Below are 12,271 nucleotides of genomic sequence, written 5' to 3' on the forward strand. Positions count from 1 at the left end.
AGCATAAAAAGAAGTGGTACCAACACCAACCCATATAGAACACCACTAGTCAATGGCAGTCAACCAGGAAAGGATCCTTTTATTCCCACTTGCTGCCTCCTACCAATCAGCCAATGCTATAACCATCTTAGTAACTTTCCTGTAATACCATGGGCTCTTAACTTGGTAAGCAACCTCATGTGTGGCACCTTGTCAGAGGCCTTCTGAAAGTCCAAATATACAACATCCACTGCATCCCCTTTATCTATCCTACTTGTAATCTCAAAGAATTCCAACAGGTTTATCAGGCAGGATTTTCCTCGAAGGAAATCATGCTGACTTTGTACTATCTTGTCCTGTGTCACCAAGTACTCCATCACCACGTCCTTAACAATTGACTCTAACTTCTTTCCAGCCACCGAGGTCAGGCTAACTTGACAATTTTCCAGTCCTCAGACATCTCCTGCGTTCTTGTGTCGCTGTTAAAGAGGGCAAAGCTTTAACTTTTCATTACAAATCTAATTATTGCATTCTTTATTCAGAGTGTCCTTGTGGGAAATCAGCCAAATGTAGTTACAATCTTATTCACCACTGACATAATTTCAGTCTCAGTAATACTACCTGTTTTACTTAGCGAACCAGGCCCTATTAAATATTGCACATACTACTATTTTCCTCTAGTACTAGAAATATAAACTAATTTCTGAATAAAAATGACCTTCATGGTGTAGTTTTTGCCAGGATACTGACTCACCAGCAGTTGGACCTTCCTTTCAGGTTAGAAAGGAGACCAACATCTTGGTGACAGGAGTTTCTGGATGGTAATGAGCCTCTGACTAAACAAAGGATTTATTCAATTATTACCTACCAGTATCTCATTCCATTCCTTCTCAAATTGATTTTCCATGTTTGTCCTTGATTTTTATGTTCCATATATACTTGTATGATTCGCCTTCTGATGGGAGACTAAAATAATATAAAGTTCCACTGCTTAGTGGTTTATGTAAAACACATTCTCCCACACACCACCCAAGCTCAGTTCTTGCCTGGACCTGCTGAAACAAAAGGTAAAAAGCATTGTCTTATTTTCCCATTGATGCTGATTGATGCAGTTTACAATGCCTATAAAAAGAAATCACCCCCTTGGAAGTTTTCATGTTTTATTTTACAACATTGAATCACTGTGAATTTAATTTGCCTTTTTTGATACTGTTCGACAGGAAAAAAAAGACACTTTTGAGTCAAAATGAAAACAGATCTCTACAAAGTGCTAACAAGAGAAAATCTGCAGATGCTGGAAATCCGAGCAACACGCACAAAATGCTGGAGAAATTCGGCAGGCCAGGCAGCTTCTATGGGGGAAAGAAAAAGTACAGTCGATGTTTCAGGCAGAAACCCTTCGGCAGGACTTTCAGCCCAAAATGTCAACTGTACTCTTATCCATGGATGCTTCCTGGCCTGCTAAGTTCCTTCAACACACACAAAATGCTGGTGGAACACAGCAGGCCAGGCAGCTTCTATAGGGAGAAGCGCTGTCGACATTTTGGGCTGAGACCCTTCGTCAGGACTTTTGCCAATCACCTTTCCAGCTCTTAGCTTCATCCCACCCCCTTCGGTCTTCTCCTATCATTTCTCATTTCCCCCTCCCCCTCCTACTTTCAAATCTCTTAGTATCTTTCCTTTCAGTTAGTCCTGACAAAGGGTCTCGGCCCGAAATGTTGACAGTCCTTCTCCCTATAGATGCTGCCTGGCCTGCTGTGTTCCACCAGCATTTTGTGTGTGTTGTTTGAATTTCCAGCATCTGCAGATTTACTCGTGTTTGCTGCTAAGTTCCTTCTATATTTTGTGTGTGTTTCTCTACAAAGTGATGTAAATGAATTACAAATGTAGAACAAAATAATTGATTGCATTAGTATTTACCCCCGCCCCCTTAATAAGACACACCAAATCATCACTGCTGCAGCCAATTGGTTTTAGAAGTCACATAATTAGTTAAATGGAGATCACCTGTGTGCAGTTGAGGTATTTCAATTGATCATAGTAAAAATATATCTATCTGGAAGGTCCAACTGCTGATGAGTCGGTATCCTAGCAAAAACTACACCATAAGGTTAAAAAAAAACCACTCCAATCAACTCTGCGAAAAGGGTTTTCAAAAGCACAAGTCAGGAAATGGTTACAAAAAAATTTCCAAGTCACTGAATATCCCTTGGAGTACAGTGGAAAGAAATGGAAAGAATATGGCACAGCTTTAATCTGCCTAGAGCAGGCCATCTTCAAAAACTGAGTGACCCTGCAAGAAGGGGACTAGTGAGGGAGACAACCAAGAAACCGATGACAATTCTGGAGGAGTTACAAATGTCAGAAGCTGAGATGGGAGAGACTGTGCATACAACAGCAATTGCCTGGGTGCTTCACCAGTTGCAGCTTTATGGGAAAGTGGCAAAGAGAAAACCATTGTTGGGGGGAAGCTCACATAAAATCTCAGCTAGAGCAACACGCTGGAGGAACTCAGCAGGTCAGGCAGCATCCGTGGAAATGAACAGTCAACGTTTCAGGCCGAGACGCTTCGTCCTGTCTCAGCTAATTTGCCCGAAAGCATATGCGAGTCTCTGAAGTCAGCTGGAAGAAGGTTTGATGGTCTGATGAAACCAAAATTGAGGTTTGCCGTCAGATTAAGCATTGGCAAATGTAAGCCAAGCACTACACATCATCAAAATCATACCATCCTTACCATGAATCACAGTGGTGGTTGTATCATGCAGTGGGAGTGCTTCACTGCAGCTGGCTCTGGAAAGCTTTTGAAGGTAATGAGTAAAATTAACGCAGCAAAATACAGGGAAATCCTGGAGAAAAACCTGATGTAGTCTGCAAACTAACTGCAACTTGGGAGAAGATTTGTTTTCTAGTAGGACAATGCCCCCAAGCATAAAACCTTAAAAACAACAAAGTTAATGTCCTGGAGTAAACAAGTCAGAGTTCAGACCTCAATCTAATTGAGAATTTGTGACGGGACTTGAAAAGTGCTGTTCACTCACACCACAATCCCCGTGCAATCTGATAAAGCTTGTAGTTTTGTGAAGATGGTGAAAAATTGCTGTGTCTAGATGTACAAAGCTGTTGGAGACCTATCCACACAGACTGAAGGCTGTAATTGCTGCCTGTGGTTTATCCGCTAAATACTGACTTGAAGGGAGCGAGTACAATTATTTTGTAATTTAGATCACTTTATAGAGATCTGTTTTCACATTAACATGAAAGTCTTTTTTTCTGTTGATCAGTGTCAAATTTTAAATCCACTGTGATTCAGTGTTATAAAACAATAAAACATGAAAACTTCCAAGAGAGGTAAATACTTTTTGTAGGCACTGTATTTTTCTGCATTGCTTTTCAAAAGACCAATAAACAGCTTGCAGCACTTCCCATAAGCCCAGCATGTCCAGAAATACCTTCTGGCAAGAATATTTGTAGTGTATTCTCTTCCCAATCAAGTGGAGTATTTTGTCCTGGATGGTGTGCTGCTTGAACTTAATTGGCACTGCTACTCATCTGGTTATATTCCATCATGTTACTGACTCGGAACAGCTTTTCCATACTGTTAGCAGACTTGCAAACTAACAAGATTTTTTTTTGCATCCTCTTCCCAAAGGTGCATCTACATTCTCAGACTCTTAATTCTTGGCTATTCTGTTCGAATCAGAATCAGGTTTAATGTGACTGGCATATGTTGTGAAATTTGTTAACTTAGTGGCAGCAGTGCAATGCAATACATGATAATATATTTTAAAGTAAATCAATTACAGTAAGTGTCTATAGGTATTAAATATTTAAATTAAAAATAGTACAAAATTAGAAATTCTTTAAGAAGTGTGGTAGTGTTCAGGGATTCAGTGTCCATTTAGGAATTGGATGACAGAGTGGAAGAAGCTGTTCCTGAATCACTGAATGTGTGCCTCCTTCCTGACGGTAACAATGAGAAGAGGGTGATGAGAGTCGTTAATGATGGACACTATCTTTCTGAGACATTGCTCCTTGAAGTTATCTTGGACACTATGGAGACTAGCACCCAAGAAGGAGCTGACTAATTTTACAACTTTCTGTAGCTTCTTTTGGTCCTGTGCAGTAGCCCTCTCTCCCCCCCACCCCCATACCAGACAGTGATGCACTCTGTCAGAATGCATCCAACAGTACATCTGTAGAAGTTTTTGAGTATCTTAGGTAACAAACCAAATCTCTTCAAACTCAATGAAATCTAGCTGTTGTCTTGCCGCCTTTATAGCTGCATCAATATGTTGGGACAAGGTTAGCTCCTCAGATATTAACACACAGGAATTTGAAATTGCTCACTGTCTCCACTCTGATACCTTCACGAGGATTGGTTTGTGATCCCTCACTCTACCCACAATCATCTCTTTGGTCTTGCTGCTGTTGAGTGCAAGATAGTTGTTATGACACCACTCAACTAGCTAGTGTATCTTGCTCCTGTACGCCTTCTCGTCTCCACCTGAGATTCTGCCAACTATGGTGTATCATCAGCAAATTTATACATGATATTTGAGCCACACAGTCATAGGTATAAAGAGAGTAGAGCAGTGGGCTAAGCATACATCCCTGAGGTGCGCCAGTGTTGATTGTCAGTGAGGAGTTATTCCATCACATTACTGACTCGAACAGCTTTCCATTATTGCTTTAGCACTTCTTTTTGTATTGCAATCTGTTTAGCATTGTTGAATTTATTACCAACTGACATACTGTGTACTCTGTGTTTTATGCAAGCAAGGACGTCAGAATCAGGATTATTATCACTGGAACATCATAAAGGACTCCTCCCATCCTGCGCACGGACTGTTTGATCTGCTTCCGTCTGGTAGGCGCTTCAGATCCCTCCAGACTAAGACTAATAGGCACTGGAGAAGTTTTTTCCCTACTGCGGTCACTTTGCTGAACAGTTAACTGCCAGTTAACTGTTAGCTAACTATTACTTGGATTGCACTACCTGTATGTATAATTTATATTTTCATTTATATTTATCATTATTATTGTTATGAGCAGAGAGACAACATCTGCCGGAAGTAAATTCCTTGTATGTGCATAGGTACTTGGCGATTAAAGTCTGATTCTGATAAGTCAGGAAATTTGTTGTTTTGTGGCAGCAGTAACTGCAAGACATAAAGTTACTATAACTTGTGTTGAAAGAATAGAGGAAGTGTGATATAATATTTATGGATGATTCAGAAAACTGATGATGGAGGGGAGAAGTCTGTTGCTAAGTATTGAGTGTATGTCTTCAGGCTCCTGTGCCACCTCCCTGATGATAGTGATGAGAAGAGAACATGTCCCAGATGGTGAATGTCCTTAGTGGTGGAGGCCACTTTCCTGAGGCATCACCTCTTGAAGATCTCCTTGATGGAGAGGAGGACTGTGCCTGTGGATTTGGCTAAGTCTACAACCCTTTTGCAGCCTCTTGTGGCCTTGTGCATTGGAGCCTTCGTACCAGGCGGTGATGCAACCAGTTAGAATGCTCTCCACAGTACATCTGTAGAAATTTACTGGAGTTTTTTGATGACATACCAAACCTCCTCAACTCCTAAATGTATATAGCTGCTAGTGTGCCTCTTTGTAATTGCATCAACATGTTGGGCTCAGGATAGATCCTTTGATATTTTGATATCCAAGAGCTTGAAGCTGCCCACCCTTTCTATTACTGACCCCTCAACGAGGACTAATGTGTGTTCTCCCAACATCCCCTTCCTGAAATCCGCAATTAATTCCTTGGTCGTACTGATGATGAGTCCAAGGTTTTTGTTGCAACACCTCTTAACTAGACAATCCATCTTAAGCTTGTACACTGCTTCATTGTCATCTGAGGTTCTACCAACAGCTGTGGTGTCATCGATGAATTTATAGATGCTGTTTGAGCTCTGCCTAGCCACGGAGTCATTAACGTATATAGCCTGGAGCAGTGGGTTAAGCACACATCCTTGGTGTGCCATTTTTGTTTGTCACTGAGGACTGATCCACACTCTTTGTAGTCTTCTGATGAGGAAGTCAGGGATCCAATTGCAGAGGGAGGTTTTGAAGCTTGCTGATAAGTACTGAGGGGATAATGGTGTTGAAAAATGAGATGTAAACAATAAACACAGGTATTGCTATCGTCCATGTGGAGAGCAGGTGAGATGGCGCCTGCTGTAGACCTGTTGTTGTGGTAGGCAAATTGCAGAGGGTCCAGGTTCTTGCTCAGGCAGGAGTTTATTGTAGCTGTGACTAACAATCTTCATCACAGTAGATGTGAGTGCTATCACCCTGCCCTACTTGGGTAACATGATTGATGCCCTTTTGTAGTAGTTGGGAATTTTTGACTGCAGCACTGAAACGTTGATAATATCCTTGAACACTCCATTGAGTTGTTTAACACATTTTCAGTATCCTTTGAAGTATAATATTAGGGCCTGATGCCTTGTGTGGGTTCACCCTTTTGAAGGATGTTCTCACAGTGGACTCCCAAGATGGAGATCATAGGGTCGCCAGATGCTGTGGAGATTCAAACAGATGTCATTTTATTCTCCCTTTCAAAGTGTGCGTAAAAGGTGTTGAGCTCATCAAGTGAAACATACAGCTATTTATGTGGTAGGTTTCGCCTTGTAGGAGGTAATGGCCTGCAAACCCTACCAAAACTGGCATGTAGCTGATTGTGTCTAACTTCACATGGAATGACATTTTCACTCTTCTGATAGCCTTCTATTAGTTGTACCTGGACTACTTGTAGGATTCTAGATCACTGGTCTTGAACACCACAGACCTAGCCCTCAGCAAACTGTAAATCTTCTGGTTCATCCATGGTTTCTTGTTTGACTATGTTCAGTATATTCTTGAAGGCACACATTCATCCACATACAGTAGGTCTTGATGATGTTGGGGATGACTGTTATGTCCTTGAATGTGATCTAGGCTATCAATTCAAAGCAATCCTGTAAGCACTCTTCCATGGTCGTCACCACTGTCACCAGGTCACTAGTCCTGCCTGTATACCGGGATTAAAAGTACAGCATCCTGGTGTATGTGATAACGACAGATCTGAGATCTGTGTGTTAGCGTTGACAGAAAGATTTTTGGGGTTTTAGGAGAATTGTTATTTGCCACAGGATACCCAGTCTATTGAAGGCATGATATTTATGTAACTGATCCAGTTGAGTTTTTGGTCAGTAGTAATCAATAGAATATTGATGGTAATGTAGTTGACTGTCAAGTGTACATGGATAGGTTTATTTTGGAAATCTTTCTGTAACTTTTTGTATTGTCTGTTTTATTGTTTTTCATCCCGTGCCTAACTGTTGTCTAGGTGTTGCTGTATACTTCATTTGCTGTGGAGTTGAGTAGAATCTTTTGAAATATCCATACTCATGAAATCTTGGCCATCAATGATGGAATGCAGTCAAAGAGTTCTGCCCAGATTAGAATCAGAATCAGGTTTATTATCACCAGCATGTGACGTGAAATTTGTTAACTTAGCAGCAGCAGCAGCAGCAGTTCAATGTAATACGTAATATAGAAAAAATAATAATAAATGAAATAAAATAATAATAAATAAGTAAATCAATTACAGTATATGTATATAGAATAGATATTAAAAAGTGCAAAAAAAAGTATATTTTTTTAAAAAAGTGAGGTGGTGTCCAAAGCTTCAATGTCCATTCAGGAATCGGATGGCAGAGGGGAAGAAGCTGTTCCTGAATCACTGAGTGTGTGCCTTCAGGATTCTGTATCTCCTGCCTGATGGTAACAGTGAGAAAAGGGCATGCCCTGGGTGCTGGAGGACCTTAAAAATGGACGCTGCCTTTCTGAGACGCTGTTCCCTAAAGATGTCCTGGTACTCTGTAGGCTAGTACTCAAGTTGCAGCTGATTAGATTTACAACCCTCTGCAGCTTCTTTCGGTCCTGTGCAGTAGCCCCTCCATACCAGACAGTGATGCAGCCTATCAGATCCTCTCCACGGTACATCTATAGAAGTTTTTGAGTGTATTTGTTGACATACCAAATCTCTTCAGACTCCCAATAAAGTATAGCCGCTGTCCTGCCTTCTTTATGACTACATCGATATGCTTTCCGCAGGGATCGCTCCCTATGCGACTCCCTTGTCCATTCATTCCCCCCCCCCCCCCCCCATCCCTTCCCACCGATCTCCCTCCTGGCACTTATCTTTGTAAGAGGAACAAATGCTACACCTGCCCTTACACTTCCTCCCTCACCACCATTCAGGGCCCCAGACAGTCCTTCCAGGTAAGGCGACACTTCACCTGTGAGTTGGCTGGTGTGGTATACTGTGTCCGGTGCTCCCGGTGCAGCCTTTTATATATTGGTGAGACCCGACGCAGACTGGGAGACCGTTTCGCTGAACACCTACGCTCTGTCCGCCAGAGAAAACAGGATCTCCCAGTGGCCACACATTTTAATTCCCCGTCCCATTCCCATTCTGAAATGTCTATCCATGGCCTTCTCTACTATCAAGATGAAGCCACACTCAGGTTGGAGGAACAACACCTTATATTCCGTCTGGGTAGCCTTCAACCTGATGGCATGAACATTGATTTCTCTAACTTCCGTTAATGTCCCTTCTCCCCATCTTACTCCATCCTTGATTTGTTTATTTCCCCCCTCCCTTTTTTTATCTCTCTGCCCATCACTTTTTGCCTGTTCTCCATCTCCCTCTGGTGCTCCCCTCCTTCCTTTCTCCCTAGGCCTCCCGTCCCATAATCCTTTCCCTTCTCCAGCTCTGTATCCCTTTTGCCAATCACCTTTCCAGCTCTTAGCTTCACTCCACCCCCTCCTGTCTTCTCCTGTCATTTAGGATTCCCCCCCCACCCCCACTTTCAAATCTCTTACTATCTTTTCTTTCAGTTAGTCCTGACGAAGGATCTCAGCCAGTAACGTCGACAGTGCTTCTTCCAATAGATGTTGCCTGGCCTGCTGCGTTCCACCAGCATTTTGTGTCTGTTGGTCGATATGTTGGGACCAGGTTAGATCCTCAGAGACCTTGACACCCAGGAACTTGAAATTGCTCACTCTCTCCACTTCTGATCCCTCTATGAATATTCGTATGTGTTCCTTTGTCTTACTCTTCCTGAAGTCCACAGTCAGCTCTTTTGTCTTACTGACATTGAGTGCCAGGTTGTAGCTGTGACACCACTCTACTAGTTGGCATTTCTCACTCCTGTACACCCTCTCGTCACCACCTGAGATTCTACCAACAATGGTTGTATCAGCAGCAAATTTATAGATGCTATTTGTACTATGCCTAGCCACACAGTCATGTGTATATAGAGAGTAGAGCAGTGGGCTAAGCACACACCCCTGAGGTGCGCCAGTGTTGATAGTCAGTGAAGAGGAGATGTTATCATCAATCCGCACTGATTGTGGCCTTCTGGTTAGGAAGTTGAAGATCCAATTGCAGAGGGAGGTACAGAGGCCCAGGTTCTGCAACTTCTCAATCAGGATTGTGTGGAATGATGGTATTAAATGCTAGGCTATAGTCAATGAACAGCATCTTGACATAGGTATTTGTATTGTCCAGGTGGTCTAAAGCCTTGTGAAGAGCCATTGAGATTGTGCCTGTCATTGACCTATTGTGGCAATAGGCAAATTGCAATCGTCCGGGTTCTCGGTGAGGTAGGAGTTCAGTCTAGTCATGACCAACCTCTCTAAAGGATTTCATTGCTGTCGATGTGAGTGCTACTGGGTGATAGTCGTTAAGGCAGCTCACATTATTCTTCTTTGGCACTAGTATAATTGTTTCCTTTTTGAAGCAAGTGGGAACTTCTGCCCGTAGCAGTGAGAGGTTGAGAATGTCCTTGAATACTCCTGCTAGTTGATTTACACAGGTTTTCAGAGCCTTGCTTTCTGCCTTGGGATGGTTCACTCTCTTTAAAGACAGCCTAGCATTGGCCCCTGAGACAGAGATCACAGGTGCAGTAGGGATCTTCACAGCTGTAGTTGTGTTCTCCCTTTCAAAGCAGGCATAGAGGCGTTGAGTTCATCTGGTAGTGAAGTGTTGCTGCCATTCATGCTATTGGGTTTTACTTTGTAAGAAGTAATGCCTTGCAAACTCTGGCAGAGTTGCCATGCATCCGATGTCACCTCCATCTCGTTCGAAATTGTCTCTTCACCCTTGAAATAGCCCTCCACAAATCATACCTGGTTTTCTGGTACAAGCCTGAATGCCACAGATCTAACCTTCAGCAGATGATGTACCTCCTGGTTCATCCACGGCTTTTGGTCTGGGAATGTACAGCAAGTCTTTGTAGGCACATACTCATCCACACTGGTTTTAATGAAATCAGTAACAACTGTAGCATACTCATCCAGGTTCAAAGATGAATCCCTGAATACAGTCCAGTCCATCGATTCAAAGCAGTCCTGTATGCGCTCCTGTGCTTCCCTTGTCTGTACCTTCTTGGTCCTCACTACTGGTGCTGCAGTCTTCAGTCTCTGCCTATACTCAGGGAGTAGAAGTACAGCCAGGTTATCAGACTTCTGGAAGTGAGGGCGTGAAATAGCATGGTAGGCATTCTTGATGGTGTGGCAACGGTCCAGTGTGTTGTTTCCTCTGGTATTGCAAATGGTCTGTGGATGGTAATTGCTTAGTGATTTTTTTTTTTCAGACTGGTCTTGTTAAAATCTCCCAAAACGATGGTGAATGTGTTAGGGTGCGCTGTTTCACGTATGTGGATCCCATTGCTCAAGTCATCTAAAGCCTGTTTGACATTGGCCTGAGGTGGAATGTATGCTGCTACCAAAATGACCCCGAAGAATTCCCGTGATAGGTAAAAAGGACGGTACTTAACTGCTAGATATTCCAGGTCTGGTGAGCAGAATTGGGACAGCACTGATATATTTGTGCACCAAGAAGTGTTGATCATGAGGCATATTCCTCCACCTCTGCTTTTAAGAGGCTCTATCGATCTATCCTGACGGTATAGAATAAACCTGTCTATCTGAATCACTACATCTGATACGGAAGGAGTTACCCAGGATTCTGTGAAACAGACACACGGTCCAAATGTTCCTCTGATTCAGCACCCTATCTCTGAGATCATCGATTTTATCCACCAGAGACTGCACATTGGCCAGCAAGAATGTCAATATAGGGAGTTTAAAACCCCATTTCCTTAAGCGCACTTGTAACCCTGCTCTGCGCCTGCGCTTCCTCCAAGGTATCCTACTTGAGTACCTCCAAACCCTATCGGTGTTGTTTCCATCAGTTTTAAGCAACGATAGTTTTTTAAAAAGCATTAAGACATGTTTGACTGTACTGACCTTGGAAGCAGTTGTGCTTTTTAGCTGTATCAGGCTGAAACGGGAATATTTAATTGTATCCGTTGAGAGTACTGCTGCTACTCTAGTCTCGTCTAGGTACCCCGGAAGTAACCAGCCGATACCAGAAGACAGTCTATGCATTTAAGACTCGCCCTAGAACATAGACCGACAGATTAGAGCTCAAGGACATGTTCAGATGGAAAGCCAAAGGTGCATATTAATGATTCCACACTGAAAAAACCAGGAGCTCTCCTAACAGTTTGATCAATTTTTGTAACTTGGCAGTGTTAGGTCATCATTTAATGTCTGGATTTTTCATGTGAACGTCAAGCTGTTTAAACTTCCACATTAACTGCTGTATTTACCTATGTAGACAATCATTTGTGAACTGTGATGTTGGGATGTAGTAAAACCATAAGACTAGAAGACAAGGCATAATCAGGCTATTCAGCCCATTGGGTCTGCTCTGCCATTCCATCGTGACTGATTTATTATCCCTCTCGGCCCCATTCTCCTGCCTTCTCCCTGTAACCTTTGATGCCCTGACTAATCAATAGCATATCAACCTCTGTTTCAAGTATATCTAATGATTTGGATTCCACAGCCATCTGTGGTAATGAATTCCACAGATTCACTGCCTCTAGCTAAAGAAATTCCTCCTCAAATCTGTTCTAAATGGATATTCCTCTCATTTAAGGCTGTACCCTCTGATCCTGGACTTCTCCATTGTAGGAAACATCCTCTCCACATCTACTCTTGGCTTTTCAGTATTCAGTAGGTTGCAGTGAGATCCCCTCCCCTCATTCTTCTAAACTCCAATGAGTACAGGCCCAAGGTCATCAAACACTCCTCATATGTTAACTCTAATTCCCAGAATCCTTCTTGCGAACCTTCTCTGGACCCTCTCCAATGCCAGTATATCTTTTAGATATGGTGTCCAAAACTGCTGACAGTACTCCAAGGGCAATCTCGCCAATACTTT

At 42.6% G+C, this 12,271-nt stretch overlaps 1 protein-coding gene across 6 annotated transcripts in view; it reads left to right on the forward strand.

Annotated features, from left to right (window-relative positions):
- LOC140733155 (CSC1-like protein 2) overlaps nucleotides 1–12,271 on the forward strand; it is a 191,513-nt gene that overhangs the window by 21,012 nt on the left and 158,230 nt on the right. The window contains exon 2 of one of the 6 annotated variants that reach the window (XM_073056083.1): nucleotides 4,756–4,846. The exons of 4 other annotated variants lie outside the window; for them this stretch is intronic. The gene's annotated coding sequence lies outside the window, so the exon portion shown is untranslated. Of the gene's footprint in view, nucleotides 1–4,755; nucleotides 4,847–4,875; nucleotides 4,978–12,271 lie in introns of those variants that run through there. One more of the 6 variants, XM_073056085.1, reaches the window with a different exon arrangement.

This window comes from Hemitrygon akajei, chromosome 9, assembly GCF_048418815.1.
Source record: "Hemitrygon akajei chromosome 9, sHemAka1.3, whole genome shotgun sequence".
Classification (NCBI taxonomy): Eukaryota; Metazoa; Chordata; class Chondrichthyes; order Myliobatiformes; family Dasyatidae; genus Hemitrygon; species Hemitrygon akajei.